The sequence below is a fragment of the Nicotiana tomentosiformis genome, chromosome 3 (assembly GCF_000390325.3).
Source record: "Nicotiana tomentosiformis chromosome 3, ASM39032v3, whole genome shotgun sequence".
NCBI classification, from domain to species: Eukaryota; Viridiplantae; Streptophyta; class Magnoliopsida; order Solanales; family Solanaceae; genus Nicotiana; species Nicotiana tomentosiformis.
In genome coordinates, this window is record NC_090814.1 from 9,015,776 (window position 1) to 9,029,976 (window position 14,201).

The window sequence follows — 14,201 nt, forward strand, 5'->3', positions numbered from 1 at the left end:
CTCTCTCTATACAGTTCTACCAACCTCCTAACAAGGTGTATAGCTTCTGTAGTCGAACAACCCGGCATGAACCCAAACTGGTTGTCGGATACAGACATTGTCATCCTCACCCTCACTTCAACCACTCTCTCCCACACTTTCATGGTATGACTCAGTAATTTGATACCCCTATAATTGTTACAACTATGGATATCACCTTTGTTCTTATACAATGGGACCACCGTACTCCACATTCACTCAGCCGGCATCCTCTTCGCCTTAAAAATAACATTAAACAACCTAGTCAACCACTCCAAACTTGTTCTCCCCACACACTTCCCAAATTCCACTGGAATCTCGTCTGGCCCGGTCGCTCTGCCCCTACTCATCTTACGCATAGCTCCCATGACCTCATCAACCTCGATACGCCTGCAGTACCCAAATTCACGGTGACTCTCGAAATGCTCCAATTCGCCTAGCACAATATCCTAATCCCCTTCTTCATTCAGAAGTTTATGAAAGTAAGTCTGACATCTCCTCTTAATCTGGGCATCTTCTATTAATACTCTACCATTTTCGTCCTTGATGTATCTCACTTGATCCAAATCCTGAGCCTTCCTCTCTCTCAACTTGGCCAGCCGGAATAACTTCTTCTCCCCGCCTTTTTTACCAAGTTCCTCGTACATACGACCATAAGCCGCAGTCTTAGCCTCTGTGACCGCCAACTTGGCCTCCTTCCTAGTTGTCTTATACCTCTCCATGCATGCTCACCTTTCCTCCCAATCTATGTAAGCCTGACAACACAACTTAACTGAAGATCCCACCTCATCTTAGTCCATAAACCTTATAACCTAATCCTCCACATCTGAAACTCATCATAAGACCTAAATCTCGCATCAATATACTGTATAAGCCTGAACAAGCTGAATCGAACCACAACCTTAGCACAAGGTATAATTACACCATATTTCACATAACTCAGATGCCCGTAGCAATAATGTCCAGTCACAACTTTTGTACCGGTAATACACTTCATATCAAATAAAACCTTGCTCTGGACCTTCGCGATGATGCTAATGATAAGATGAACATGCAAAAACTCATACCACCCATGAAATCAACAAGTCAAGAATCCCGACAAGGGACCATTGCCTAATTCCGAGCAGAAATATGGTATCATTCTTTCAAAAATTCCTCATCCCGATATGATAGTGCAAAACCCAGGTCTAGAAACTGCATCTCAGCCAATACAAACAGCCCAACAGACAAGTCGCACCAAAACTACATGGGTTCTCACACAACACGATCCGTACACCAAACAAGCAAAACTCAGATTTGCAGCAGAATAGAAAGAAAGCAAGGTACGAGAACTACCCAACAAATGCAACAGATATAACAATAAAAATATAATTTCATTAACTCCTCCTACAAAGGGGAAATAAATCACGAATTAAACACAAGGAAGGGTATCCCACATAGCTCCGTTACGACATGCAGCATGATCCCAAATATATCAATCCACATAGGGATACCCATCGAGCCAAAATGCTCAGGCTCACTAAACACATATATAACAACATCAAGCATGTTAGAGTGCACAAATATAACTGTTAAAGATAAATAGGAATAATACAATATAGGGAAAAGCAAGCACAACTAAGGTGCAATGAGCAAATCAACATCACGAGGGCCATCTCACCCATATCTCCATAAGGCCTGAACGAGATTACTACATGCGTGTGAATAGTCATATAACTTCACAACCCATCATAGCATAAGAGAGAAACACATAACACTGAATGGGGCACAAATAACGTCCATTATGCCCAGTAATATACCCATGATTGCAATTGCGTAAGAGCAACCAAACCTAATTTGATATAGAATACACATTCTCATTAGGATTTCAAATAGCCCCCAACCAATTCAGATCATTTCCAGACAGATAAATGACCTTCCAAAAATCCATAGCAACATATCCATAACTTATGCCATCATTTATCCTACTCTCAGTATTTCTTCATAATCCACAATTAAGGAATAGTCCGCCTACGAGGACATCCAGCCCCAAAACCTCATGAATACCAGAATCTCCATACACAATCTCAACCTCGCTACTCCAATGGTTGGTACATCACTCATACTCTATCATCTTATGGAAAATACCCACATAGACCTTTCATGCCACATATCCAAAACCTGAACCTCAGAAGCCTCAAAACCAGGTGATCATTGTAACACCAGTCAAGCATTCGCAAGTCAAAACACAAGGTGCCCTCCTAAAATGCAGGATCTTCACGTGCGATATCCAATAGTTCCAGCATTCTCTTAACTTCTGATATCCATCCAGGAGAAAACCATAATGCACATGATATTCTTTATGCGAGTAACAATCAGCCGGCTCAAGCTGTGGTCGACACCATTGAGAACTTTCTGAAATCCGACCGCACATAACTAAGTCCTCATAACTGAATTTTTCCAACTCAACCAAGTCACGCAAACCATCAAACCCAAGAGTACTTTATTACTATGCTGCCCCAGCGCCACCGAGCTGACCCATTTCTTCGAATCCTCCTCAACTTCTCTTAGGGTAACACTTCTCCATGTCGGTACACAATGATCCCAAAACCAAAGCTCAATGCAGAAGATCCTAGCACGAACCATGTAGCCCAAAAACTCATAAACCATTGTATTTCCTCTGAAGCATCCCATAATGCTACAACTGAGATACCCACTTTGAAGAGACCTTCTGTGAATCTAAAGTTGTTTCTCTAACCCCCATGATACTAAAATATACAATTATTAATGACGCAAAAATACCGCAAGTCCCAGCATTATCCCATGAAAATCTCAGATCTTAATCGTATACAAGTTCCGGGGAACCCTTCAATACCACATATACATCTCAGCCCAAATCTGATATAACACATAAACCTGTCAGGCCATCACAAGTCATCGCAAATCAATCCCTGACATAGCCTACCTTGTCTCGCCATGTGTGCAATAGTAAAGTAAATGCCCGCCTTATCTTGCCACACGTTCATAATAATGTTCCCACCTTGTCTCGCCATATGCGCAACCCACATATATATCCCGCCTTGTCTCGCCACATGCGCAACCCACATATATATCCTGCCTTATCATGCCGCATGTGCAAATATCAACAGTAATAATAGCACGGTAGAAACCTCGTGCAACCCCATAACAACAACCGCACGGCAGAAACCTCGTGCATCACAATCACAACAACCGCACGGCAGAAACCTCGTACCTCACCACAATAAATACAACAGCAAAAATGGCAGTAATACAAGGTACGATAAATAAGTCAACTCAGAATTTCCAAAACTCAAAAGAGCGGAGGAACTAATTCACAATGAGCAGCCATAATAGAGGATGCTAGTCATAATAAGAATAGCTCAACAAGAAAGGAAATATTATATAACAACGGTCCACAATGTAAAGTTCGACAACGACAGAGCTAACATAAGGCGAATAATTCCAAATAAGGATATCTAAACTTCTTTTAAGGTTGGATAATTACGAAAGAGATACAAAAATTTTAATTAAGGATAAGCAGTATAAAGATAATCATTGTCTCAATTAAGGATGAACAATTACAGAAGAGATAATTATAACTTCAATTAAAGATAGGCGGTTAGGGAAAAGACAACATGGCAATAGAAGAGATAACAATTTCAGTTAAGGTACATATGAATCAAATGAACAACAAGAGTGGATCATGAAGCAATTAATTCTAATAAAAGCAGGTAGAAGTGAAACTAGTAATTAAAAAACGTAATCATAACGAGAACAACTGCATATTCAGTGAAAACAAGGACCTAAGAACCCTAAAAGGCTAATTTTCCACAAATAAGTCTGGGCACGTACTCGTCACCTCGCGTACACGGACTACAATTAGCATAGAAGACTCAAATCCTAATGGGTAGTTCTCCCACACGAAGTTAGGCAAGATACTTACCTCAAAAAAGACAGACTGATACTCTAAAATAAACTTCTCGGGTGAAATGACCTCCGGACGGCTCAAATCTAACCAAAATAACTTCAAAGCACAAATAAAACTCATAAAAAACTATTCCGGATCATAAAGCCTCAATCTTTATCAAAATCTAAAAATCGACCCAAAAATTGACCCTCGGGCCCGCACCTCGGAACCCGACAAATTTTACAAAACCTGAACACCCATTCCAATGCGAGTTCAACCATACTAAAATTATCAAATTCCGATACCATTTCGTCCCTCAAATCATGATTTTTCATTTTGAAAACTTTCTTCAAAAACCATAATTTTTCTCAACTCAAAATACAAATTAAATGATAAAAATAAAGATAAAATCATGGAATATAATAAATTCTAGGTGAAGAACACTTACCCAATTGATTTGCTTGAAAAACCCACAAAAAAGCTCCCAAAACCGAAGTCTAAAACTCAAAATATAAAGAAAATGACCAAACCCTCAACTTATATGATTCTGCCCAGGACTTCCACATTTGCGGACAAGGAAGCGCATCTGCGCTCTCGCATTTGCGAACTCAGCTAGCCAGGTCTGGATTCACATCTGCGAAATTACAGCCACACCAGCGGCACCACAGAAGCGCAAGAGGGGACGCAGAAACGAGCTTCTTCGCATAAGCGATCGAGGAACCGCAGAAGCAGTCTTCGTACCTACGTGCAAGCTTCCGCAGAAGTGAGCGAGCTCCCAAGACTCAACGATCGCAGAAGCGACCAGGCTCACGCAGAAGCGGAGCCTCAACTGCACTTCAAAGTGTTGCAGGTGCGAAAACACTAGAACCAGACCTATTCAAAACTATAAAAATCATCTGAAACTCGTCTGAAACACACCCGGGGTCCCGAGGACCCCGTCCAAACGCACCAGCCAGCTCCATAATGTAACATGGACTCGCTCGAGGTCTCAAATCACATCAAACAATGCCGAAACTACAAATCGCACCATGAATTGAACTTATGAACTTTCAAATCTTCCAACTTCTAAAACTCGCGCCGAAACCTATCAAACCAACCCGGAATGACGTCAAATTTTGCAGGCAAGTCTCAAACAACATAACGGAGTTGTTCCAACTTTCGGAATCGCATTCCGACCCTGATATCACAAAAGTCATCTCTTGGTCAAACCTCTCAACCTTCAAAACTTCAACTTTTCCAACTTTCGCCGAAATGCTCCAAATTACCCTATGGGCCTCCAAATCTAAATCTAGATGCACGCTTAAGTCCAAAATCACCATACGAAGTTGTTGCAATCATCCAAAACCCATTCCGAAGCCGTTTACACAAAAGTCAAATTCCGATCAATTCTTACCGCTTAAGCTTCCAAAACTTGCATCCTTCTTCCGATTTGACTCTGAATCATCCGGTAACTGAATTCAACCACACACGCAAGTCAATACACATAATACGAAGCTGCTCAGGACCTTATGCCGCCGAACGGGACTTAGATTCTCAAAACGACCGGCCGGGTCGTTACATCTTCTTGAGTCAGTCTAATAAATGTGTTTTAGGAAATCGAGTTGTAATCAAGTGTTATATACAATCAGTGAATTGGAGTGAGTATTTGATTTTGCAAGCTAGAATAACTTATAAGTCAAATAGTTGAGAGAACTAGGGAGTATTGAGTTACAGATTTGTAATCGATACATTTGGCTCATTGTTCGAGTGAAGTTGAAGCTAAAATCTTATGTGATAGGTCGTGATTTTTGTACCTTTTGAGTCGGGTGATCTTTTCCACGTAAAAATTGTTGTGTTTACTTTACTGTTTATGTTTGCTTACGCTTAAAGAGTAAGGTACCGAACCAAGTTCTTTAGTAATCTATTAAGACATGTTACAATTCTATAAAGGACTAATGGGCTACACTACTCCTGTACTAGTTGTAGTTGACAAAGTAACTATGAAAAAGGGTCCTAAATTATCACATCCTCATATCAGTAGAAAGATTTATGTGACAATGTGATTGAACAGAAAATTTTTGAATTGAAAGGTTGTCCTCTATTGATGATGATAAGTCCCCTAGGGTAGATAGATATAATGTTTTCTTTTATAAGAAGGTATAAAATGTTATTAAGGTTGAGGTGAACGCAGTTGTTTTGAATTTCTTTGAATGGAAGGTAGACAAGGCTATTAAATGTACGACTATCATATTTGTGCCTAAAAATAATAATTCAGCTACAGTGAGAAACATAGGCCAATAGCCTGCTACACTGTATTATACAAACTAATATCCAAGATCCTTGCAGCTAGACTACGGAAGGTGATACAATCTATTATTTATATAGATCACCTAGGTAGATAATATCATCTTGGCGCATAAGCTAGTTAAATCCTATTTTAGAAAGCATATAACTCATAGATGCATGGTAAAAATTAACTTTAAAAAAAGCACATGACTTTGTGGAATGGAAATATCTAAAACAAGTCATGGAAGAACTTAACTTCCCAAGGAAAAATTTACAATATGGTTATATCTACATGGCATATTACTAACAACAGACAGGCTGAAGAAATGGGGTATGAATGTGGATACTAAATGTGTTCTTGCCAAGATCAAGAGGAGTGACTATCTATTTGTGAATTTTCCTTTTGCCAAAATAATATGGAACATAGTATTGCAATGGCTGAATAGAGTATCTAATATAGCTTGTCACTAGTAGCAAGACTTAGCATGGCAAAAGGAAACTTCAACAGGAAAATCAGCTAGAACACAAATAATTTATGCTGAAGTAGTCCATGCAATATAGATAGAGAGGAACCACTGAAATTTTGAAAAGTTAACCTAGGGGTTTAATAATATTGCCAGGGAGATTGCTTATGTATATAATGTGAGAACTGCTGGTAGAAGTAAGATTTTGCTGCAATCATGTTCCATTTAGCCTTAGATTATAGTATTGACAGTTTATTTGTATTTGTTTTTGATAGCTAACTGTGGAGGCTAAGCTATGATATGTACCTATTACTTGGTGATTAATAAAATTGTTTGTTACCAAAACTCATCCTATACTCTATATTTAACCAAGAAATTTTCAAATTTTCAAATTAATTTCATCGTAGGCCGATAGTATGAAATATCCTTTACATTAAGTGATAAAAGAAATTATAAATAACAGGTGAACTAATGAGCCCTTAGACTGCAGAAATAACTCAAAACTCTTGACCAATAAGATCAAATTCTTTTGAAGGTGCTGTAATATTTAATTGATACTGAAGTTGAAATTAAAAAAATTATAAAATTATTTAAACCGAAATGGAAAACTTTCAGAAATGACTATTGTTTGGAGATTTATTGATGGGCGTAGCTATAATTTAGCTAGTTACATTCTGTAGCTACTAATTACTTGCCATGTGATGTATGTCGCTGTATTCAATTCCGTTGTATATAATGTATTCAATTTGGATGTATTCATTCTTATATATTTTATATTGTATTCAATTTCACTGTATTGAATTCAGTTATATTCAAACAACAAAAAAATAAGAAATATGTTTTATACCGCTCTATTCAATTCGGTTGTATACACTGTATTCAATTCAGGCATACTCATTCTTAACTATTTTACATTATATTCAATTTCACTATATTCAACTCAACTGTATTCAAATAATAAAAAATCACAAAAAGTGATATTCAGTTGTATTCAATTCACTGTATTCATCTGCAGTTGCTTTTACACTGTATTCAATTTACTGTATTTAATTTGCTATATTCAAACAACAAAAAATTTTAAAATACAGGTACCTGCTACAAAAAATAACCTTCAGAATGCATAAATATAGGCAAAAATACAAAAAGAAAATTATATTTGCATTGAAAAATACAGAATATACTCAAATTTGAGTGTATCTATATAGAATGCGAAGTGTTTGTATCATTGTATGGGACTCAATAGCAAAGTGAAGAAGAAAATTCGCCGGAGATGACGTCTTCCGGCCAAGCAAAACACAGTATACATTGTATTAAAACTAAAAAAATGGAGACGAACAAAAATCTGGGAGATCTGAAAATACACTATCACATTATATCTACCAAAATCCGGTCAGACAAACAAAAATCCGGCCATAATGTGTATTTCGTTGTATTTAATTCGGCAACAAGAAAAAATACACTAAAAAATCTGATCGGTTGACCATGGATTCCAGTCAGAGATGACGGAGACGGTGGAAGTAATGACGAGGCTGATCTGGATTGAGAACTAAATTGAGTAATTTTCATATAGTGGGTGAGAGAAGAGAGAGTACAAAGGAGAAGAAAAAAATAAAAAAGGAGGTCGGACGGCAGTGTTCCGACAGGTTATGCCGGCGATGGTTCTCCGGTGATATTGTAACACCAGAGAGATAGAGAGTTTAAGGGAGATGGGGAAGTCGGCTAGGCTAGAGTACAAAGATGAAAGGAGGAAAAGATTATTTTACGGTTAGAAATCCCTTAGAAAGAGTATTTGCTATAAAATCCAATATATAACTATGTATTATAATTAGCTTAATTAGCTTAAAGCATATTTATTTATGATAAATATAGTGTATAATTTAGTTATACCTTGTAAAATTTCCAACCGAAATTACTATGTGTACCAAGACAGTGTCTTCATGTTTTCAGCTATTTCATGGGCCAATTCAGCCCAATAATTGGACAAAAAGAAATAGGGGAGGGGGGAGGGGGCAACGACTAACTTCTAAGTTGGCATTGAAGTTGGCACCGACTTTCAAACTCCAAATTGTGATCTTTGTTTAGGCATGTTAGAAGAGAAGTCTAGTGCACTAAGTTCCGTTATGCTCGGAGTTGGACCGAACCACAAGAATATATGCACATTGAAAATTAGAATTATGCACCACAAACAAACAATATTAATAGTTTCAATTGAAGTCAATAGAAAAGTACCTACATCGTGTATTTGAATTTCTTTAGATGACTTGCAAATTGTCTAGTTCTCATCAATACAAGAATGCTCACCCATAAATTAAGAGCCAATCCATGTATACAGTATGAAATAAAAGGAAGTTAAGGCATATTTTGTTACAAGTATAACAAATACAATTATAATATATGTAGACGTTTGAATTTTATTGGATTTAAATCTATAAAATAATTTAAATTATATTTTGAAACGTAAGATATATATATATATATATATATATATATATATATATATATATATATATATATATAGAGAGAGAGAGAGAGAGAGAGAGAGAGAGAGAGAGAGAGAGAGAGAGAGAGAGAGAGAGAGAGAGAGAGAGAGAGAAATTTTACCTCTTGTAGCAAAGGTATACACCCTATTTATTATAAACTAAAATTATTTTAAAATATTATTTTCTATATCTACCTTTTATATTTTATAGCAAAATAGGTATTTATGGTATATACTATCATTGAGACATGAAATACGTTATTTATGTTTTTCCTATCTTTTTCTTTCAATTAACACAAGATTCTCTCCTAGATTTTTTTTTCTTTCTCTCTCTCTTTCTTTCAATTAACACATGATTCTCTCTCAAAATCCCAACAAAAAATTTCTTCTTTTTCTCTCTCTCTCTTCCTCCTCTCTCTTCGAGCAAAATACATGCTTAGTTTATATGTCGGATATTGCAATGGATTCGTACTACTTAGTTTCTACGCTGGATGTTTGCAATAGATTTGTACTACACTATTAGAAAGAAACAGACTGCGGGTTTCTTCGATGCCGGATATTACAATGGATTTCTTTACACGGATACTGCAATATTTTTTACGCCGGAGAAGATTTGAGGGCCGTGATTTTTGTTCATCTCCATTCTCTCTCAAAATTCCAACAAAAATTTTCTTCTTTCTCTCTCTCTCTCTCTCTTCCTTCTCTCTCTTCGAGCAAAATACCTGCTTAGTTTATATGCCAGATATTGCAATGGATTTGTACTGCTTAGTTTCTACGCTTGATATATTTGCAATGGATTTGTACTGCAATATTAGAAAGGAAGTACTGTGACTTTCTTCTACGCCGAATATTGCAATGGATTCCTCTACACGGATACTGCAATATTTTTTACGCCGGAGAAGATTTGAGGGCCGGGTTTTTTGTTCATATCCATTTTTAGTTTTAATACTATATATACAATGTTTTGCTTGGACGGAAAATGCCATCTCCGATGAACTTTCTTCCTTTCTTTGCTATTTAATCACATATAATGATACAAACACATCATATTATGTACAAATTCACTCAAACACATTGTATTTGTATACAAATACATTATTTTTTGCTTGTATCTATGTATTTTGAAGGTTTATATTTTTTAATACAGCTGAATACACTTGTATTCATGCATGAATACATGATATAAACATTGAAATACACTGAATACAAACATTAAAATAGAACAGAATATAAACAATGAATACATTTAATTTTAAAATACAATAAAATACACTTAATACAAATAGAAATATAATGAATACAACCAATGAAATATACTGAATACAGCAGTAATAACATATATTAGGAATAACTGAAATACTGTTAATACAAATTTATTGGAATACACTGAATATAAAATAACGAATACAATAAATAAAAACATTGAATCTAATGAATGCAAAAATAAAAAAATATTGAAACACACTAAATACAACAGTTATATACATTTGAAAAATTATTCTAATTAATTAGGTTGATAATGAGGCACGTTAGAATTGATTTTGTTGAGTTATATTAGGAGTGTAGCACACTAATTGATATCATTTATGTTATTAGACAGCTGGACATACCTATTTTTAAGGTGATTGTCGTTACTGTATTCATGAATACATGGCGCGAATACATGTGAATACATGCGCGTACAGCTGGACTGCCCTGATTTTAGGCATTTTTTGTTGATGTATTCATGAATACAACGACGTAAATACATGTGAATACATGCGCGTATAGTTGGACTGCTCTGATTTTAGGCCTTTTTTGCTGTTGTATTCATGAATACAGCAACGCTAATACATGTGAATACATACGCGTACAACTGGACTGCCCTAATTTTAGGTATTTTTTGTTGCTGTATTCATAATTACATCAGCGCGAATACAGCAAATACACTACCGTAATAATTGAATAGTAGCTATAGGAAGTAATTATGTATATTGTAGCTATAGGAAGTTAATAGCCACTAAACAATAGTGGTTTCTGAAAATTCCTATATATATATATATAATTAATAGCCCAATTTTTTTGGGCTAGTCCATTTATCAGGCCTTCAAATGATAGCTCATTTTATTAGCCCAATATGTATTATATGTATAATGATGTAGCTCTTCAAGTCAAATGAAAGAACCAAGTAAAATAAAAAAAACTAATAAAAACATATTGCGTGTGTAATGGCATGTTATGATCAATCAAATAAAACTTTATCACTGCTTTGGTCTGACTGGTTGATGATTCAAATGGATCAATCAAATTCAAGTACAAGAGTTTATACTTGTAACAACTATCCTTCCCTATAACTAGGGATCTAACAAATATGTAATGACCCGACCGGTCATTTTGAGTATTTGCATCCCGTTCAGCTGTTTGAAGTCTTGAGTAGCTTCATATGATATATTATGACTTATGTGAATCGTCATTTTCAGGTGATACAGAGTTGATTTGGAACAATAATTCTCAACTAGGAAGCTTTAAGTTGGAAGAGTTGACCAAGTTATACTTTTGTGTATTCGACCTGGGATCGGAGTTTTGATGGTCCGCTAGGTCTGGATGATAATTTTGGATTTGGGCGTATGCCCGAATTTGTATTTGGATATTTCTTGAAGGTTTTGGAGTTAATTGACGAAAATTGACAATTTGGAGTTTTGGAATGTTCATAAGTCTGACCGAAAGTTGATTTGGTGATTTGTTCATAAGTCGAAATTGAATTTCGGGAAGTTCATAGTTGATTCGGAAGGAAAAATTCTCAATTCGGAAGCTTTATGTTAGAAGAGTTAATCAAGGTTTGACTTTTGAGTAAACGACCTCAGAATCAGTATTTGAAGGTTCCAATAGGTTCATATGATGATTTCGGAGTAGGGCATATATTCGGATTGAGTATCGGGTGGTCCGGAAGTATTTTGTCTCTTATTGTGGAAAGTTAGCATTTTGAATATTTTAGAATTTCTTAAGTTTGATTTGAAGTGGAATTTGGCGTTATAGATGTCCGTTTGGGATTCTGAGCCTTGGAATATGTTTGTATTGTGATTTGTGACTTGTATGCAAAATTTTGACGTCATCCCAGAATGTTTAAGTATGATTCAGACGCATTTGTCGAAGTTTGAATGTTTGAAAGGTGAAAGAAGGATTTTTATCGTCCATTCGTAGTTTTGATGTTATTTGTGGCATTTCGAGCCTTTGGATAAGTTCGGTTAAGGTATTGGGACTTGCTGGCATGATTGGACGGGGCCTCGGGTGTGATTCGGGATGGTTTAGGACCATTTCATCTTGTCTTGAAATTGCTGGTTTCTATTGTCAGAATTGTTCATCGCGATCGCATAATGTTGATTGAGAGCTGGGTGAATTTGTTCCTCACGATCGTGTAAGGAGGCTCGCAATCGCTGTGTTTGGTCAGTTGGTTCATCATGTTTGCGTGGAAGGAGCCACAAACGCGAAGTATTAGCGAGGTGGACTGGGTTTGGAAGGTTGTTCTTCGTAATCGCAGGGATTGGTTCGCGATCACGTAAGGTGTTGGTCTGATACATGAAGGCTTAGCCTTCGTATTTGCAGATCTAGGCTCGCATTCGTGTAGGTAGTTCAGGCAAAGGTTCTCGATCGCGTTTCATTTGTTGTGTTCGCGTTGAAGAAGTCTGGGGTAAGGCTGGCTTGGCCTTCGCGATCGCGAAGAGGAAAGACCTGGGCAGACTTGATTTTTATACGGGATTTGGTTCATTTCTCTCTCATTTTCACTTGGTTGGGCGATTTTTTGGAGCTCTTGGAAGGGAGATTTCATCATCTGTTATGACGTACGTTATTCCCACTTGTTGTAAGTTAAATACATGAGTTATATATGGATTAAACATGGAAATTTATAGAAATTGTGGGATTGTGAAAGAAAACCTAGAATTTGATAATTTTGGATTTTGACCAAGAAATTGAACGTGGAATTGGGAATATATTATATATTTGAGTTTGTGATGTTATAGGTAATGTTTATCTTCGAAAATATTCGAAATCCGTGGACATGGGTCTGAGGGTTGAATTTCTTCACATTTCAAGCGGAGTTGGGAATTGTTATAAATTGATTAATTATGAGTGTTGGAGTATATTTTTATTGGTTTGCATGATTGTTTGACTCATTTCGGATCGATGGCCATTGGTTTGAGGTGCTAAAGAGGCATTGGAGCTGGTTAGTTATGGAACTTCTGAGCGAGGTAAGTCTCATGTCTAACCTTGTGAGGGAGAATTTACTCCATAGGTGTTATATTTATTATATGCTACATGTTGTGGGAGCTACGCACGTGTGAAGGCGGCGAGTGTCCGTGCGTATGCAAGAATTCTTGATTATGTCCGGGTAGACTTAGATACACGACATGCTTTAACTGTACTATTTGAGTTATTCTTGCATGTTTAATTGCTTTAGTTCGTATTATGACTTGAGAGTAGGCTCGCGTAGAGTAATGGACTCGCTATTTTAGATATTTGACGATCTACTTGATTAGTCGTAGAATTTGTACTTCTCTTACGGGTTTCTCCCGCGTTGTGTGTATTCATCAAAAAGTTTCTCTTGAATTCCATAACTCACACGTATATTCATGAGTGAGGTCAAAGACCCGTAAAAGCTTCATACTCTTATGGGATAGGGTCGTTCGCCTCGACAGTATTATGTATCATATTCTTATCAGATCGGGTCATTTGCCTCGGCAGGACATTGTAACACACTCTTATCGGATCGGGTTGTTCGCCTCGGTAGTATCATGTATCATATTCTTATGGGATCAGATCTTTTGCCTCTGCAGGATTATGTATCACACTCTTATGGGATCGGGTCGTTCACCTCGGCAATTATATGAAACACTCTTATGGTATCGGGCCACTCGCCTCGGCAGAATCATGTAAAATACTTGATAAGAAGTCCGTGTACTCATGAGTTTCCTGACTTGAGATGTGACCGTTGATTTGGTATTGACCATTACGTATTCCATTGGAGCAGGTATACGATAATTGAGGACTTTATGTTCGATGTTCAGCTGTAAACCGTATTATTTACCTATAA